At 38.0% G+C, this 16,677-nt stretch overlaps 1 long non-coding RNA gene across 1 annotated transcript in view; it reads left to right on the top strand.

The window, feature by feature from the left end:
* Nucleotides 1–16,677, top strand: part of LOC119703925 — a 112,656-nt gene that overhangs the window by 36,643 nt on the left and 59,336 nt on the right. The window contains exon 8 of the long non-coding RNA XR_005257793.1: nt 752–926. This is a non-coding gene — a long non-coding RNA (uncharacterized LOC119703925). The remainder of the gene's footprint in view (nt 1–751; nt 927–16,677) is intronic.

Below are 16,677 nucleotides of genomic sequence, written 5' to 3'. Positions count from 1 at the left end.
CTCTAAACCAACCATACTACTTTAATAATAATATTTTTTTGTTCAGTCACTTACATTTTTATTTACTCAGCTTAAAAGCATGCAGATGAAGCTGATGGTATTCACAAGAGTTAATTTTAATTTTAGGGGGTTTTATGTATAAAAAAATTGATTTTTATAAAATGGTCTAAGAGTAATGTCAGAAAATATTTGCCGAGTGATATGGGTTGTTTGTCTGTCTTCAATCCTATTTTATTTTAGGTGTACATGCATACATATATGTGTGTACCTGCTATATGCAAATGCATTCAAGTATAGAGCAGGTACTGTTTGTTAGCTTTGACCAATTTCTTTATTGCTTTCCTTAAAATATTCTGTAATTTCTTGCCCTCTGCAAGTAGTTTCAGAAATGTTTTTGTGGCGCTTTGTTAGCAAAACCCCACTGAATTACTGTTCTGTCCAAGAGAAGTTTTCAAACACAGTTGAATATTACCTTGAAAATGCAATTTTTGAATAGTAATGATTCTTAAAAGTCTTTGTTGTGGATTCTCTTCCTTCCTATGTCTGATCTTTAAAAATAAATTTCAATTATATGGCCCATTACAAAGCCATAATTGCATAATGAGAAAATTTGGGTTGTTCATTTTTTTTTAACATTTACTGCTGCCTTTTCTTTTATTAAACTAAAACAAAATAGAATTTTTTTTGCTTTATTTTTCTTTAGCTAAAGCAATAGGTGACATGATGTTGTTTGTGTTTTGCCCACTTGCAGATTTCTGTTTGAACACTTGTGCACCACCCTCAATTAAGAACCCCCTCGCATTGCATTCTCACACACATGTAATGATTTTACAGAATTTGAGGGAATGTACCATGGATGAAAACAAGACACATTCCTGAAGAAATGTTTTATTCAACAAAACTTGCCCAACTTGAGCATTTTCCAGGTAAAGGATCTGCCTTTTTTTTTTTTTTTTTCTATTTCTAAATGTTACTTGTTTGCTTACACACTGTGGAGTAAGTGACCTAAGAAAAGCTTGCTGAGTCAAAAATGCTTTCTCCCAGAGTCATCTGTGAGAAGGGAACAATACCTAAAATAGTAACCTGCTTGGAATCAAACCTACCTGATAATGCCACGAATATGTGAATGTTTTTTTTGTACGTAGTAGAAAAAAAACCCAACCCAATGATCTCAAATCCAAATAGTTACCATAGTAACTCATGTTATGGTATATTATTTATGGACATATTGCAACATAGTATTCATAATGTGTTACTTTTTTCAGACCTTATGCTTCTGGTTGTTCAGGTAACATTTGCACAGCTGAGTGAAAATGCCAGATCTTTTCACTCGTAGCAAGCTAACATTTCTCTATACTATCAAAAAGTGCAGAATGATGCATTTTGAGACCACTAGAAAAAAACCATAGGTTTTTAAAATTATATTTAGATAATCAGTGTAATGTAGCAAAGCTGTGCTGCTAATTTATTTTTTTAACATTGCCATGTTTTATGGGCTGAAGGGCAGGGGGCTAACACAAGTGGTATATTCCTGATCTGCTGGTGGAAGGGAATGACACTTCTTAAAAAACTCAACTGAAACTGGTGAAAAGAAAGCAAACAGAAGTACCACAGGACTAGTTCTACCGTAATTTTTCATAAATGCTTTTTAATAGTGTTACTTATGATGTGAACACATAAATTAGTCTGTAAAAGGCAGACTAATTTGTTAAGCTCGTGTTGATGAAATTTCAAAGTAATTTTATTTTTTAAGGATTATCTTCAGACAATTATTTACTAAAATAATTACCTATGCTCTTGGTAAAACTAATGTTCCCTTCCTTCTGCTTACATTTTGAGGCACAAAGAGCAGCTGGATGCTCCACTGCTAAGGAATAGTAATGAAACTTGGTCACCTGGCTTTGCCATTCCCAGCCAGGGGCCAGAGTAGGTGCTCTGTCTCTCTCTGCTCTCTTCCTTTTTTAGACAAATACTGTCTTTAAAAAATCAAGCTAGATGTTGCTGTGACTGTCTGCAGGAATCTGCACATCCAGGTCACTCTGAAATGCTTTGTCTTTGAAGCTATCTCATATGTGCACCAAATTGAAAATTTGGATATAAATGTTTAGACACTTGAGTTGATTAAGTTTACTTAACACCCAAGTAGTTTTACTGGTTATCTAATTTTGCTGTTACACAGAGCAAGTTTTTGAAATGAGGTGTTTCTGCCAACAAGTGCCACTCCTTCCCAGACAGGAGCTCAGCTATCAGTTGAAATTCCCTTTTCTGCTTGTCATTTTCATCATTTGGCACCTGTAACTATTGAACACAATTTATGCCATTTATACAGGAAGTGTGTGACACCTAAATGCCACAAATCATGTATATGCATCATTGCTGGCACAAATTTACATCTGTAATTATCTATACTTGCAAACTGTCATTGTTATGAAGCCTTGTTGGAGACTGGCTGAAGAACATGAAATACTTGACTCATCCTTTACACACAAATTACATCCTCTTCCATAATTATTTTTCTGTTTGAAAAGTTATTAAAATGTTTTAAAATCAAAATTAGTTACCAACTGACATGGATGAAAGAGAAATATGCTGTGTGAGGAGTATTTTTCAGCTCCTCCCTGTGCTGCATTTTGTTTCAACTGTGAATGGACTTTTCAGAAAAGATATTAATATTTTATTGAGAACAGTCCTGTTCCATTATTACTCTGACTGTGCAATTATACCACAAATGAGCAAAAAAAAGGGTGTTTCCCTATATAGATTTCTTTTTACCACCTATATTTACATGGTTTCTGGTACATCCTGTTGATAAATATTCTTTTAATTCCTGTTTTGCATTGGAAAATAAAGCAATAATCACTCTAATTTAAAGTGTCCCACTCTGGTGGTTGTGGTTGCACAGATCTGAGATTTTCCTGTGTGGTTATTTTTTGTAGGAAGACAGTAAGTTCACTCAGAGGTAGGGAGGTATTTTTGCCCATTCACTGTCTGATTAGTGGTGCAGCTTCTCTGATTGCATCACAAACTGGCGCAGCACAAACTCTGATAATTTCTGAGAGGGAGGGGAAAAATTTCTTCATGCGTAATCCACAATTCTTTTGTTAAATTGTCACTATGTAATAATTCAGTTGTAAAATGTCTGTAAGTTGTAAGTACAGTCTCCTCACAATGGTAACATATTTTTTTCAATCAAAAATCCTGATGTTTAAATAAATCCAGTGGGATTTGGATGCTGTTTATACCATTGGAACTGTGATCTGAGAGCTCATGCACATGCCACAGGCTTTCAGTCTAAGTATTTTGAAACATACTCAACTAGGATCCTTGAAGGGAAATTTTTGTAGTGCCTCTCTGCTGTTTACATCATTACGTTTTTTAGTGCTTGCTCTTCCTCCTCCAACTTCAGTCTTTGAAGTGCTATTTCTCTGTAGCCAGCTGATAGAGTTCATAGTGATTTTGAGGTTGGGAGTATCTGCATTTATTTGGAATATGTAGCTGGCAATGAAGACTCTTAACAGCCATTTCAGAGCTGTTTGAGAGCTGGCTGTTGCCAGCTGGTGTCGTTTTCTCATGTGCTGATGGGTGCTACTTGTTTTTAACGCTACTATTTTCTAAATGATAAGGGCAGAAGATTTGGTGAGGGTAAACATCACTGTCTTATTTGAAATTTTGTATTAATAGAATATTAAATATTAAGGAAGGAAAGACTAAGGGAAGGCTTCAAGGGGGGGAAAAAGGAGCAAATAAAATAATTGAGTTGAAAGGAAATTTAATCGCTCACTGGTTTATAGTATCAGTGCTTCCCACACTCCCAAAAGAAAAACCAGAAAATTAAACACTGGGTTTACAGTTACACAAATGGAAATAAAGGCCAGAAAGAAGTCAGAAATTAAATCAATATTTTAGCTGTACATAGGTATCTCTTTCCCGCTGACTTCTGACACCTGATGTTTGCCTGTGCATTCCCAAACCAGCCATCTGCAGATCTCTTTTTAAAGCTGGTTAACTTGTGTGGGACTTGTGTCTTTAAGCCATTGATAGGGACACATTTTGAGAGGTAGGGTTTGGTTGGGGTTTTATATATAATAATTCTTCTTCTTGTAGTGACCAATGTTTCAGTCTGCATGCAAAATTGCTGAGTACTGACAGGAGTGTTTTTCCTCTTCACCTCAAGAGGAGTTCTAGTCCAGTGTGAAACTGGAGAAGCCTTTGCAGAGTTTGTAGAGATCTTCCAAGTGACTCTTCAAAACTGTCGTTTTGTTGTGTTAAAAGAACTCTCATGCAAAAAAAAAAAAAAAAAGCTGCAGAAAATGTTTAAGAAAGCACATTAATTCTCAAATGAAACTTTGTAGAAATGCTTAGCAGCTGGTGTACAATCTGAAAAAGGTTCTTTCTTTTATTAGAAACACAAAACGTTGGCATTCCCACTACTGCTGGAAAAGGTTATGCCAATATGAAGCAAAGAGAAGGAAGGAAAGAAGATTAACAAGTTTTCCAGCTTTCTGTTTCTACATAATAATGTTACTTGAAGAAAAACAAAACTAATGTTCATTGTATAAAGGGAAATACCTTTTGCATTTTGATTTGTCTAGTTCCAAAACAGATTGGAAAATTTTTGCTCTTGTGAGGAAGTTTACTGTTATATTTTGGAAAATTGATCTGGTAATGGAAGTCAAGTAGCTGAATGCTGGCCTTTGTAGGTTTGAGAGAATGGGACACAACAAACAAACCAAAACCCCTGACCTTGAAAGGTTCAAAGTTTAACTTCCATTTTAAAAATTTGTGTGGTTCTGCATTTGTGGTCATGCTGACCTGTTTGGTAGATAAACACCAGTAGAGTTTCATTGACCTCGACACTTATGAAACTGTTACAAGATCTAAATTTGGAATTGCAACAGGAAAGCATGCCAGTAAAAACTGTGCCTTTTAAATTCTGAATATGCAGACACAAATTTAATTTCATTTTCTAATTTCCTATTTTCATTCTACCTTTCTTTCCTTGTGGCAGAACTGATGAAAGCTGAAGTGTAGGTTTTTATAAAAATAAATTGCCTGATCTTAATAGGTTATCTTCACTAATCTGATTTTTGTGATATAAGTCTAGTTATGCCATTATAAAAATCATGAAGAGCATTTCTATGGTGCTTCTTCCTATGATGTGGAAAACATCTCCTTTTTTGATCTTGTAACTAAGTGAACAAAATGCAATATAGATAAAGCCATGTGTATCTCATGTAGCCTCATTTTCCTCTGAGTTAATCAATCTCATTAGCCTTGTCACACAGTTACTTATGTCAGCTGATTACAAATGGCCACAAACATAAAGAATGGAAACAGTTCCACTATTCTTGGGGCTAAATTATATTTACATAGGAAACTCCTTTGTTTTCCCTTTGTTTCCCCACGCATAAAGACATCCAGCCTTGCAGCCTGGGGACCCTAAACGTGCTGCACTGAAAGGGCCTGGGGAGAGAGAAGAGGATGAGGAGGAGCTGTGAGCCTTGCTGGCTTTATTTCAGGGAGGCTGTGATCAGTAGTGGAGAGAAAGGAAGGGCATCCTTCCTTTAGGGTTGTCAGGCTCTTTCTGTGCTTCAGATTAGGTAGGATTACTCACACCCCTGCTCAGTGTTATGTGGTCTCAGGACCCATAACTGAACCCTTAAGGTTCAATTTTATCTGCATGTATTGTGAAGACACTGGAATTGCTACCTCTGTTTTAATTTTGCTGCAGACCAGTTTTTTAGTTGCAGCTACCTTCCACTCTTGTCAATTACTTTGTAGTTAGATTTGGACCAAATCAGTTCAAATAGCAGTGCCTTCACTTAGTCACTTAGATCCAATTTAGCTGCCTAGAGAAGTGACTATTAACATTAATCACTTAACTAATCAGCACCTTTTCAGAATGGCTGAGTAGGGATGGAAGATAGAATGTTCCTTCCTGAAGGCAGATGAGCTACAATTTTTTGGCCAAGCAGATAAAATTCCAACATTACATTGTCTTCATTGGTTGCTCCGTTAAGTGAGATGGGAGATGAAATTCTGTGACCTTTTAAAAAACGGGCAATTACAGTTGCTGAGAAATTAGCATACATGAAATCTGTGTAGAATTGCGTAACTGAAGTTGTATGAATGATTTAACATCGATACCACCATTGCCCTGCACATACATTTTGCACAATTTAGCAAATTTACTGTAGATCTTCTAGTTTTTACAAATCTGCATGTTAATCCTAATGTCTTTTATATTATACCTTTAGTAGATAAAACGAAGTGTCAGGTTAAATAAAGCAGTAAAATATTTATTCTAAGCTGTTGATGACAGCATCAACAATGTATTAGGAGCCAACCCCAGGAAGTACTGACTTCTGTCTCATCTACTTTAATGTGAATCTGAAATAAGCCATTTAAAGGTAAAGGATATGTTAATAGAGTTAAGTCAGTGTAAAATTGGCATGAAAAGAGGATGAAGATGTAATATTGAGTCATTGGTTCAGAACAAAATGCAGACCCTGTTAAATGTAAAAATTCTCATGACTGATGCATGGCATCTACTTCCATGCAAGACAACTGATGCAAGTTGTTCGTCTGATCCTTTTTAAACCAGCCATTGGGACATCCTTGTATTTTGTGTATCTTGAATATCCATGTCAGGGAACTGAAAATATTTGGGTGTTAGAAATTCAAAAGAGCTGGTTTTGGGAGTTTTCCCAGGAGTTCTGAGAGATTGTTTAAACTTGTCACAGTGTTCTTAGTATGGATAAGGGTATTTCCTTAGTCAACTGTGCTTGGTAACTTAATATGGCTGCTCTATTTTCTTCTGCATGACATGGCATGGAAAAGCGTTAAATATTTCAGGTTGTGCTGGATGGATATAGAATGTCACAATATTGGCAAACGCACCTCAATATAGTATGACATGAATTATTAGAATTTTAATGCAAGAAAGAACAAACTCCTGCATATCCAACTGCATCATCAGTGCTGTTTGATCCTGGCTATCTCAAAATGACCATAGATATATGCCTGGTCAAGTCACAGAAGTAAAACCCCCATTGCAAGGCACTGCCTTCCTGCAGACCCCTCCTGCTGCAGAGGAGTCCCATGTACCTCCTCTGTACTTGTGCCTGGCTATAGGTTGTCCTCACCTCTGGCTCCTGGCCTAAGGGTTGCAGGGAGGCTGGGACTGTGTTCATGTCCCCTGTAGCCCTGCAGGAAGGCTACAGGTGGAATCCACTTTCTACACTTCACCTTCAAATCTTCCTGTAGCTTCCCTGGAAGTGCAGCCCAAATTGAGATCTTAATATAGCACCTATGTGCAGTTGTTAAGAGGGGAGGGCTATATATCCTGACTTCTGTTTGACATTTCTATAGCCTGATACAAAATGTACTGCTTGCTGTAATTGGCTGATAAGTGGAGAAGATAGAAAGTGGTCTGGCTTGACTGCTACAAACAATTCATGATTATGTTGCATAGCTCACCTCTTTGTTTCCTGTATCACTGCATCATGATTATGATTCTAATTAGTTTATTTTAATCACGATCAATACACTGAGGAGAAGCATCAGACAGCTAATATGATTTATTACATATTCCAAGAGCATTTGTCTCAGATTTGGCATTTCTGCTATCTGTCTCTAGAATGCCCCTGCCTGCTTGACAGCAGCCTGTCAGTGCTGCTATGATTGCTCTATGCAGTGACTTTAACTGCCAGCTTTTCCTGCAGCCTTGGAGAGTGATCGATCAGCACTACAATCACAGCTACACAGAATATTTTAACACTTGCCTATGGCCCTGCCAATTATGAAAAGATGGAGTATCAATGCACATTGCAATCTGGTGCTGTAGCACTTAAGCATCAAACAGAAGACAAAAAAAGTAAACAGTGGTGACCGCTTTTATGAATCTCTTTCTCCTTTGAAGCTTTCTTTCTTATAACTGATGTTTTACACATAGCTCTGGAGGAAGATCAAGAGCTGTCTTTGTAACATTAAGGATTCTTGAAGGTGCTGTTAGTACTGAAGTAGTGGTAAAGAAATGCAGTAATGCTAAAGATTTTCATAAACTGTCTTTCAAACCTGTGAAGGCAAAGGTCAGGTGAGGTGGTGGGTTCTTATTATTAATGAATATAGGAGCAAGGAGAGATATTAAGGTTTCCTTCAAAATGTACAATATTTTACAGCTGAGTTTCAAGGCATCTTCTTTTCCTGACTCTCTAGTATGGGTGACTTGACCCTGGTTTTATTGATTAAACTTTTATTCTTCCCTAATGAATAATTTAAATTATGAGCTGTAGTCTGGCATGATTAGCTGGATCGTAGGAGAGATTTTAAGGTAATACACTGTATCATTGTGTGCTTCTCCTACTGCATTGGATTCCTCTGCATCACTGCACTCTGGGCTGAAAATTCTATATGCAACTTTGTAACTTGATTACCAATTCTCTTCGGTGAGAGGCCTAAGAACAGATTTTCACTCTTTGATGCAGGAGAAGGGTTACAGAGCTGGTTTTGGTTCCCTGATTCTCCTTTCAGTTTCTAATCTGCTCCCATAGTTCAGCTCACCCAACACAGGTGATTCAGCTGTGCTGCACTGAAGCATCCCCCTGACCTCTACTTTTTCCTGAACGCAGCATGTGTCACTCCTGTTGGATGGGGAGAAGGTCAAGGCCCCGTTTGCCTCAAACACTATTGCAATAAACTGTGTTATATCACCAGGAATTTTTGTATAGAGGGTGTAGGAAAACTCAAAACCATGTAAATTTGTAATTTCATAAAACTGTGCAGCACAAAAGGCCAAGATTTGGAATCTCAGGAATTATTTTAATGTTGCATGTAATGGTCATTATACTCTCACTAATGTTTTCTTTCCTCAGGTGCTCTTGCAGGTCCCACTGACATACCAGACCATTCGTGTGTGAGTCCTGAAAACAAGTGTAGCTCAATATGATGACTGCATGAGTATATTGTATACAGGAGATGTGCAGGTGGCACTGTAAAACAATCTCAGATTGTAAATAGTATTCAGAGATGTGACTTTTAAAATGTTAAAAAAAAAAAAAGAATGACAGCAACAACAAAAGAAAAAACACAAAGCGCTTCCCTTCTACTAAGACATAAACTGCAGCAAAACTTGGGAAAAGGGCCAAGAATAATTATACCAGTTCCCCAGGAAACAGGTATTTTTAATTACAAAGCTGTATTAGCTAGCTAATAATCCCCATGGTAAAGCTGTACACAGGAAATTGCCTGTTGCAGTTGCCAGGCTGCTGCTGCAAGTTCTGTTGTACCCCTGCACCAAGGTGCCTGGAGCCTTGATGCCTTGGGCTTTAGCTTTAATATTTTTCAGATTCTCTGCTCCCTGGCATGTAACTCTGAAAATTCATATTAGCTGTTAGTAGGTTCTCTTCACAGGGTTGTTAGTGAAAATCATATCCCTTCCCAGAAGAGAATCAAGGACAACTGTTACCCAAAAAGCATAAACAATGCAAAGAGAAGGGGGCAAGCCCGGGGGATGAGACTGCATGACCTGGACCTGTAATGGGACAATTGTAGCTAATATGTAGATGAATCAAAACTTATAAAAGTGTAAAAACTCGTGACCAGGATCCATCTTGGATTCTGCCTGGGTGTAGCCCTGGCCAGGCTCTTGTGCTGTCCAGGGGGCATCCCTTTGAGGCCTTTCAATAAATACCTGTTCTGTCCATTTAGCTCTGCTCCAGATCAGCCTGTCTAGGCATCAGCCTCAATCCAAACGCTGTTGTCAAAACACTCCTTGGAGTCCTGAAAGCTGCCAGGGCTGCACTCACAGCCTCTTCCCATGTCCCCTTTTATAAAGTGCCTTGTTGTGGCAGGGATGACCCCCTGTTCTCAGGGCAGGGAGATCCCTGTGTGGTGCTCCCAGTGCCTGTGCTGATGTGGAGCAGGAGGTGGTGCTGCCCTGGGTTACAGGGGAATGGAGCACGTTTCTGGAGGTCATGGCATGTGTGCACAAGCACTCGGGCCCTGGAGCAAGGAAAGGAGAGAGCACAGCCTGCTGCCTCAGGCGTGCTTGATTTCCCAGCCACAAGCAGGAGAAATAATTTCTTGGGACCTAAGTGTTGTTAGTAGAGGGAGCACTGCCATATCTTTTTCCTTTTCTTTATTTCAAATGATGACTACATTGGGGTTGGTTGTTTACATATGGATTACAGCCTCTTCCCTATTACAAATTTTGTATTTCTTAAATAGTTTATAAAATACGTCCTTTAAAAAACTTTTGATTTTTTTATTAGACTGTTTTTCTAACATAATAGAAGTATATATTAATAAAAGCATATATTTAATGAAAATATGGTACATTTTTCCTGCAAGCTGTTTAATGTACAGGCATATTTCAACCACTAGAACTTGTCACTTTCCATATGGATTCAGTTTTAACTCAGTCTTAAACAGCATTTTGTTAAATATTTTTTGGCATTTTTATAACTAGTTGTTTTGAAATAAAATCTGCCATAGCGGCAAACTCATCTCAAAGGACAGTTATGAGGGTAATCCAAATCCTAAAATGTTAGAATTGATCTGAAGATGGCATCAGATAATACGTTTCAATGAAGTCTTTCCTGGAAAGATGAGATGATTTAAAGAGAAATTGTACCATACTAAAGTTAAGATAGGACAATCCTACCTCTGTACATCTAAAATTTTGGAGCCTAGAAAAACCAAAGGAATGGCATGTTCATGTCTGCTCACCTTCATATCACCTAGGGTATCACAGTATTCCATTTGCAGGGTTGTTACTTTAGAACAGATTTCAGAAAGTGACGTGCATCCATATTTTCATCAAATTGTTGGTCTAATATAAAATCAATTGTGATCTCAGAGGCTTTTATTTGTATTCATTGGAGGATTAGATACCCTTGCCAGGCATTGTGGTGTGTGTATGTGGGGAAGGGGATTATCCCTTAAGTGGGTCACAATCCCAGCTGATGCTGGGCATTAGAAGTGCAGCACTGAGGAGCTCCAAGGTCGTGGTTTTCCAGGAGTGTTCTTCTGGCCCCACTGTTGCTGCTGATCCTCCAAAGAATGTTTAGCAGTGCCTGTCAGCTCAGTCTTTCTACAAGTTGCTGTTTCCAGAACTAACGTCTTAAATCTTTTCTGATGTCTCAAGTTTAGTGGTTTAAAACTTTCTGACAATCATAATCCTTCAGTAATTTTCATAGAGGAAGAGTCTCCATCCTAAATTTCAGAGCAGTTTAATCCCACATCTCCGTTGTGCTGGATAAGTTTTACACAGCTATGAACTTTTCACAATACACATTTTAATGTATTTTCCTATACCTTGGCAGACCTATAGGACAATTTATTAACCATCTAGGGAAATAGCAGGAGACTTTCTTTCATTTGGAGCCTGGAGGCTGTGAATTGGTGTTCATTCTTTCCAATGATCTGCAGTCACTGAGAAAATACTTAAAGAATAGAAAATAAAGTATCATGCAAAGATAAAAACGTGATTTATGGATTGAATTTGAACTTGTGATATTGGTTGTTATGTATATATAGATTTTTTAAAAATCTTTTGCGCTATAATGGGCTATAAGTGCATTTGTACTTTGAGGCTGTAAAAAAGAAATTGATCTCTTCCTTAAATGATTTGCTAGTATTTTAATATATCTACATTCATTTAGGCTATAGAAAAGAGAAAGAAACATATTCTGTGCTGCTCTTAATGTATTTTAGTATATGAAGCTGAAGATCCAAATGTAGCTCTCAAATGCAAGATGTTGGAAGATTCCACAAGGAACAACAAGGAATTGGACTTAAAATTATAACTTCATCTGTAATTAACTCTATCTTTTTTTCTATGTATTTGATAATTTGAATGCAAAACAAAAAACGCTTGGATTATAGAAATGAAATTCAAATTAAGGCAGTTAAATTTAAAGGATGAGTGTTAATAACTAAAATGTGCTTATTTTTAAGGAGGAAATTGTTTCTGGTGTAATTCTTCGATATATTTATGGTAAAGACAGCACTTCCTAATTAAAATGCTTGATGTTAAAAACTGAGCAATGCCTATGGGTTCCCTGTTGTGCCTGGAGACTTGTACCCCTTTCACTGAACATGTGAATTTCTGCTGGTGTCATCTGAGCTTAATAATCCTTCTGCACTTCAGACAGTGTTAATTTGCATTAATTTCTCTGCCTTGTTCCTTCATGTTAGTCACTTCCTGCAAGGAACAAGTAGAGTTTTCATGGATTTTGAGGTAGAAATGACAAATTTGCATTGTTGTGCATCTAAAGTGTAATTTTGTATTGCTGTTATATGTTTTATTGAGTCTTTTTTTCTGGTATGAATTCCATTCAGAAAAGTTGTGTATCAAATGCAAAGTTCCTCTCACCTGAAATCTGTCACTGAAGATTGTTTTCAGTTGTCCTCAAATAGTAGATTACAGGTCTGGAGTTAGTTTGGGCATTCTTGCTGGTTTTGTTTCATGGAATACAAACCTTTTGTCTGGCCATAGTTGGTTTGTTTGTTTCCTTTCCCCTGTAAAATTATAGAAAAGATTAACAGAATAATTCTTATGTGAATAATTATTGTATTTGGATGGGAAAATTCTCTGACGTAAAGTTTTTAGAATCATGGATTTTTAACATTTTTAAAAGTCTAGCTTTTTAAATTAAAAAGTCAGGATTTACTGACTGATAGTTTAATAATGAAACCCTTTTTTAATATAATAGGAAGGGATAAAAGATATATCAATATTGTACCACTTTTTTGGGCCATCTGTGTGTGGAAAGTGATTGTATCAGAAGTCAACCTGGTTAAGTGATGTAATACCTATGAAAATAAAGGCAGGGAGGGATCTTGATTTATTGTTTATTAAATTGTTAATAACAATTTCATTTCCCAAGCTACTAAAAGGTGGGGAGGTGGGAGGGGTGGGTCTGGGTTTTAATGTAACATTCTAATTTCTGTCTGTGATAACTTTGCACTTCAGTCTGAGAAAGGGATACATGTTAAGGCTTTGCTGGGGTGAGTTACTGAAACCCTTCTCCACATCCCCACCTGTTTGCCATGGCTCCTGCAGGCCTCCAGAAGACTGGCACTAGTCAGTGAGTCTCAGCTGAATGCCCAGGAGACTGTAGATTTTAACTTTCTTGTAGAGCATAATTCATTTGGGAAAAGACTTTAAGGGATTATTCTTGTGGGAGTTTTCTGGCCAAATCGTTCCAGCAGGCTAGAGGCTTTTGCAAAACTGATGATGCCCTTTGGGAATGTAGTTTTCAACATTGTTTGTATCTTGCCTTGAGAAATAAAGAGGACAAGCAAGAGGGGAGACAGTGACTTCAGAGCTTTCTTCTGTGACTGTTAAACCTTCTGGGAACAGTTCAGGAAGATTTGGACCCAAATCACTGAGTATTCCCTTCAAGGGCAATTGTGCAAATTTGCTTTATCAGCTGAGAGATTAGTTGCGAGGTCTGGTTCCCATGAGCTGTGCAATCCTACTGCATGAGCCTCCTTTCTCTTCTTTGCCTTCCCTTCCTGTATAATCCAAATAGGAACAGCCTGTATATGTAAGATCAGTAAGGAAAGTTTCATATAAGGTCGGTAAGGAAAGCTCTCACTCCTTAAATTAGGATTTGTAGTGCTCTAATAAACGGCAAGCAGTTGTAATGTACTGATATTTAGGTAAATGTAAAGAATATCATTAGAGGAAAGCGGTGAATATAGCATTGCAGAGTCAAGGATAAGCATCACCAAAATAGGAAACGGTGATTTGAGATTAGATCAATTTTTGTGGTCCTCTCTGTTCTGTCTAAATATTCCTAAAGGGAAGGGATGATGAACTTAAGTATTTTTGAGTGTGAACCATAAAGAAAATGAGGAGGCCCATGGCAGGGATTGTTTTGTTGGCCAGTTATGTGAGAAAATTTTAATAATATGTTCAAGAAATCTCAGCAATATAATTCCTTGCTTTCTGTGTTGCTTAGGTATTGGTGGATCTTTCTAAATATTAGCATATTTCCTGTCACACAGGGCTGAGTATTGTCTTTGGAAGAAGGAGAAGCTCTTATCTTTTCAATAGGATAAGCAGACTCACATTTATCCAAATTCAGGATGTAGATGTTTTCTGTAATTAGATTTGAAGTGCTCTCTTAGTGAATGATTTTTTAACTACAAATGCTCACAAGGCATTGTTCCTGAGTGGTACCATCTCTCATATACCTTTTGTGGAGCAATGAAGATAGATACACAAACATCTCTGGAGTCAGCCATAACTGTGGCCCTGTGGTTTTTGAACCATCTTTATCTAGTAGATAATTTTGATAACAGCTGCTAATAATAACTTTGGTAGGGTTGATTGTCCTAAAATCTAATCTGAACAGCGTTCTTCCTTTCCACAGTTGCAAGTGAGAAAAATACTGAATGCATTACTAAATTCAAATGTTTTATTACCTTAAGTTGTATCCTCACAGTGGGGCAAATCAAATTTCATTACTGTTCAGAAATCTATGTGTAAGCTGCATATGAACAAAGTGGTTGGCAATCATTCTCTTTGTGGTAAGAGAGGGACTCAGATAATTTTTATTCATGTTATCAGGACCATTTCCAGGGTTTTCCTCAAAGCAGTAGCAAAGAGTGTGCCTCCTGCCTGTTGTGTAAAGCTCTAATATGCTTTCTTATGGTCACTTGTTTTGATTGAAGAGGAATTGCTGGAGCTGAGAGGACAAAATGAATGTTGTTATAGGCACAGAGAAAAGAACAAAACTTTGTGAGCCCTCAGTACGTGAGGGCTGCCTATTACCTCTGCAGCAGTGCAGTGAGCATCCATGAGAGCCATTTATAAAGTGTGTGCCTGTGTGGGGCTCTGATGGCACCCTCTGATGATGAGTTAATTGAATGGTGTCAGGCAGGGCACTCCTGGCCCTGGAAAGAGACTGACAGCATGACGGCAGCAGTCACTACTTCATTACTTAGAAACAAAATCAGAGATTCTTCATTTTAAAGGCAGGAGCTGCCAAGCAGTTTAAGAGCAAACAGTTTAATGTGTGGGGGTGGATGAGGTTAGGAGCTTTTATGTGTGAAGAGCTTCACTTAACCCTGTGGCAGCATTCCACTCTTGATCTGTCTGCGGCATCCGAGCAGACAGGCCAGTCTTACTGTTTTAACTGCGGGCTTTGATTCTCACCGGCCAAATCTATTTTAATTGTTTAACTAAATTAATTTTCCTCAAATAAGTCTGTTTTGCCCATGACAGTAATTGGCAAGATATCTCCCTGCCTTTATCCTGACCCACCAGGTTTTTCCATCTCATTTTCCCCCTGTCCTACCGAGAAGGGGGAGTGATAGAGAGACTGGGTGGCCATGTGGCAGCTGGAGAAGGTCAACAGACCATCCTGTACATTGTAGCTGCCTCAGTCATACCAGTGCTGCTATTCAATGTTCTATTTTCTCAAATCCTTTATCAAGATCTGTGCGTAAGCATAAGGGGGTAACAAATAGAACTGGCAGCTGCTTTATTGCTTGAATATTCTGCCTTCTTCAGCGGTCATCTTATAAGTGGGATTTATTTCCAGTGTTGGCTATGGTTTTTTTCCCTACTTTTTGCAACCCTGTCCCCTGCACCATCCACTAGAAAAAAGAAAAAATGTTAAGAAGTGTCACTGCTTTGTTCTGTAGGATGATTTGGGATTTGTATCTGTTTTCACTTGTAGATCGAGTACACTGGCTAAGGAGTATTTTCCATAGTTAGTGCTTCTCAGAGGAGGATTGTTGTCTAAGAAAAGTAAGAATCACACATACTACAAGGTTCATAAGTAAATTTCACCCCCTCACACGCACCCCTGAATTAGTGCCTTTTAGATAAAACTCAGTATTTTTCACTTTACAGGTATTTCATCTCTTTGGTGACAACAGCTGGTCCTCTACAGGACATTTCAGTGAGCTGTACATACTGGGAAGTTGCTGGTAAGGTGAAGAGCATCCTGTCAGGTATGGGTACTGCCACACCTGATACCAGGGTGCTCAGCCCCTCCATCTCAGATGTACCCGTAACCACGAGGGAAAAATGTCTCCCTTCCTGATCCTCTTTGTCACAGAAGCAGGTTTGGCTGTGAGGAAAGGTACCAACAACAGGCTGGGATACAGGGAACAGGGCATGGGCAGCAGCCCACAACCCCCTCTGAATGCCAGCCAGGGGCAGACTGTCTTACCCAGCCTGTCAGGGATCACTGTTCTGTCTCTATGCCCCTTTGAACCACTGTCAGCTTTTATTGTGTGTAAGCACAATAACTGGAAGAGAGGTCATAGTGTGCTTTAACATTTTTAATGAAAGAGAACATTGGATGTACAGACTGTAGTCATGGTAGTAGATTTGGCACCGATATCAATGTAAGTAAAAAACTGAGAAAGGACAAAATATCTCAAATTTGAAGTTTTAAGTGTTCAATGAAGTAAACTGTAAGAAATTTTCAGAAGCAGTATCCCATAATTCCAGTAAATAAATGGAAGGTCAGCTTTCAAGACATGCTTTGTCCCCTGCGACAGAGGTATTTTACATATTTTATTACTTATTTCACTGTTTTTGTACATGCTAAATTCTTCTGAAAATACAATTTAAATGGCCGTTGGAGCCTTCTCTATAATCTATAGATTGTGAAATAGGAAATTTCTAGACTGAAAGTTTGAAAGGACTGC

Source organism: Motacilla alba, chromosome 8, assembly GCF_015832195.1.
Source record: "Motacilla alba alba isolate MOTALB_02 chromosome 8, Motacilla_alba_V1.0_pri, whole genome shotgun sequence".
NCBI lineage: Eukaryota > Metazoa > Chordata > Aves > Passeriformes > Motacillidae > Motacilla > Motacilla alba.
This window is presented reverse-complemented; position numbering and strand designations above follow the sequence as displayed.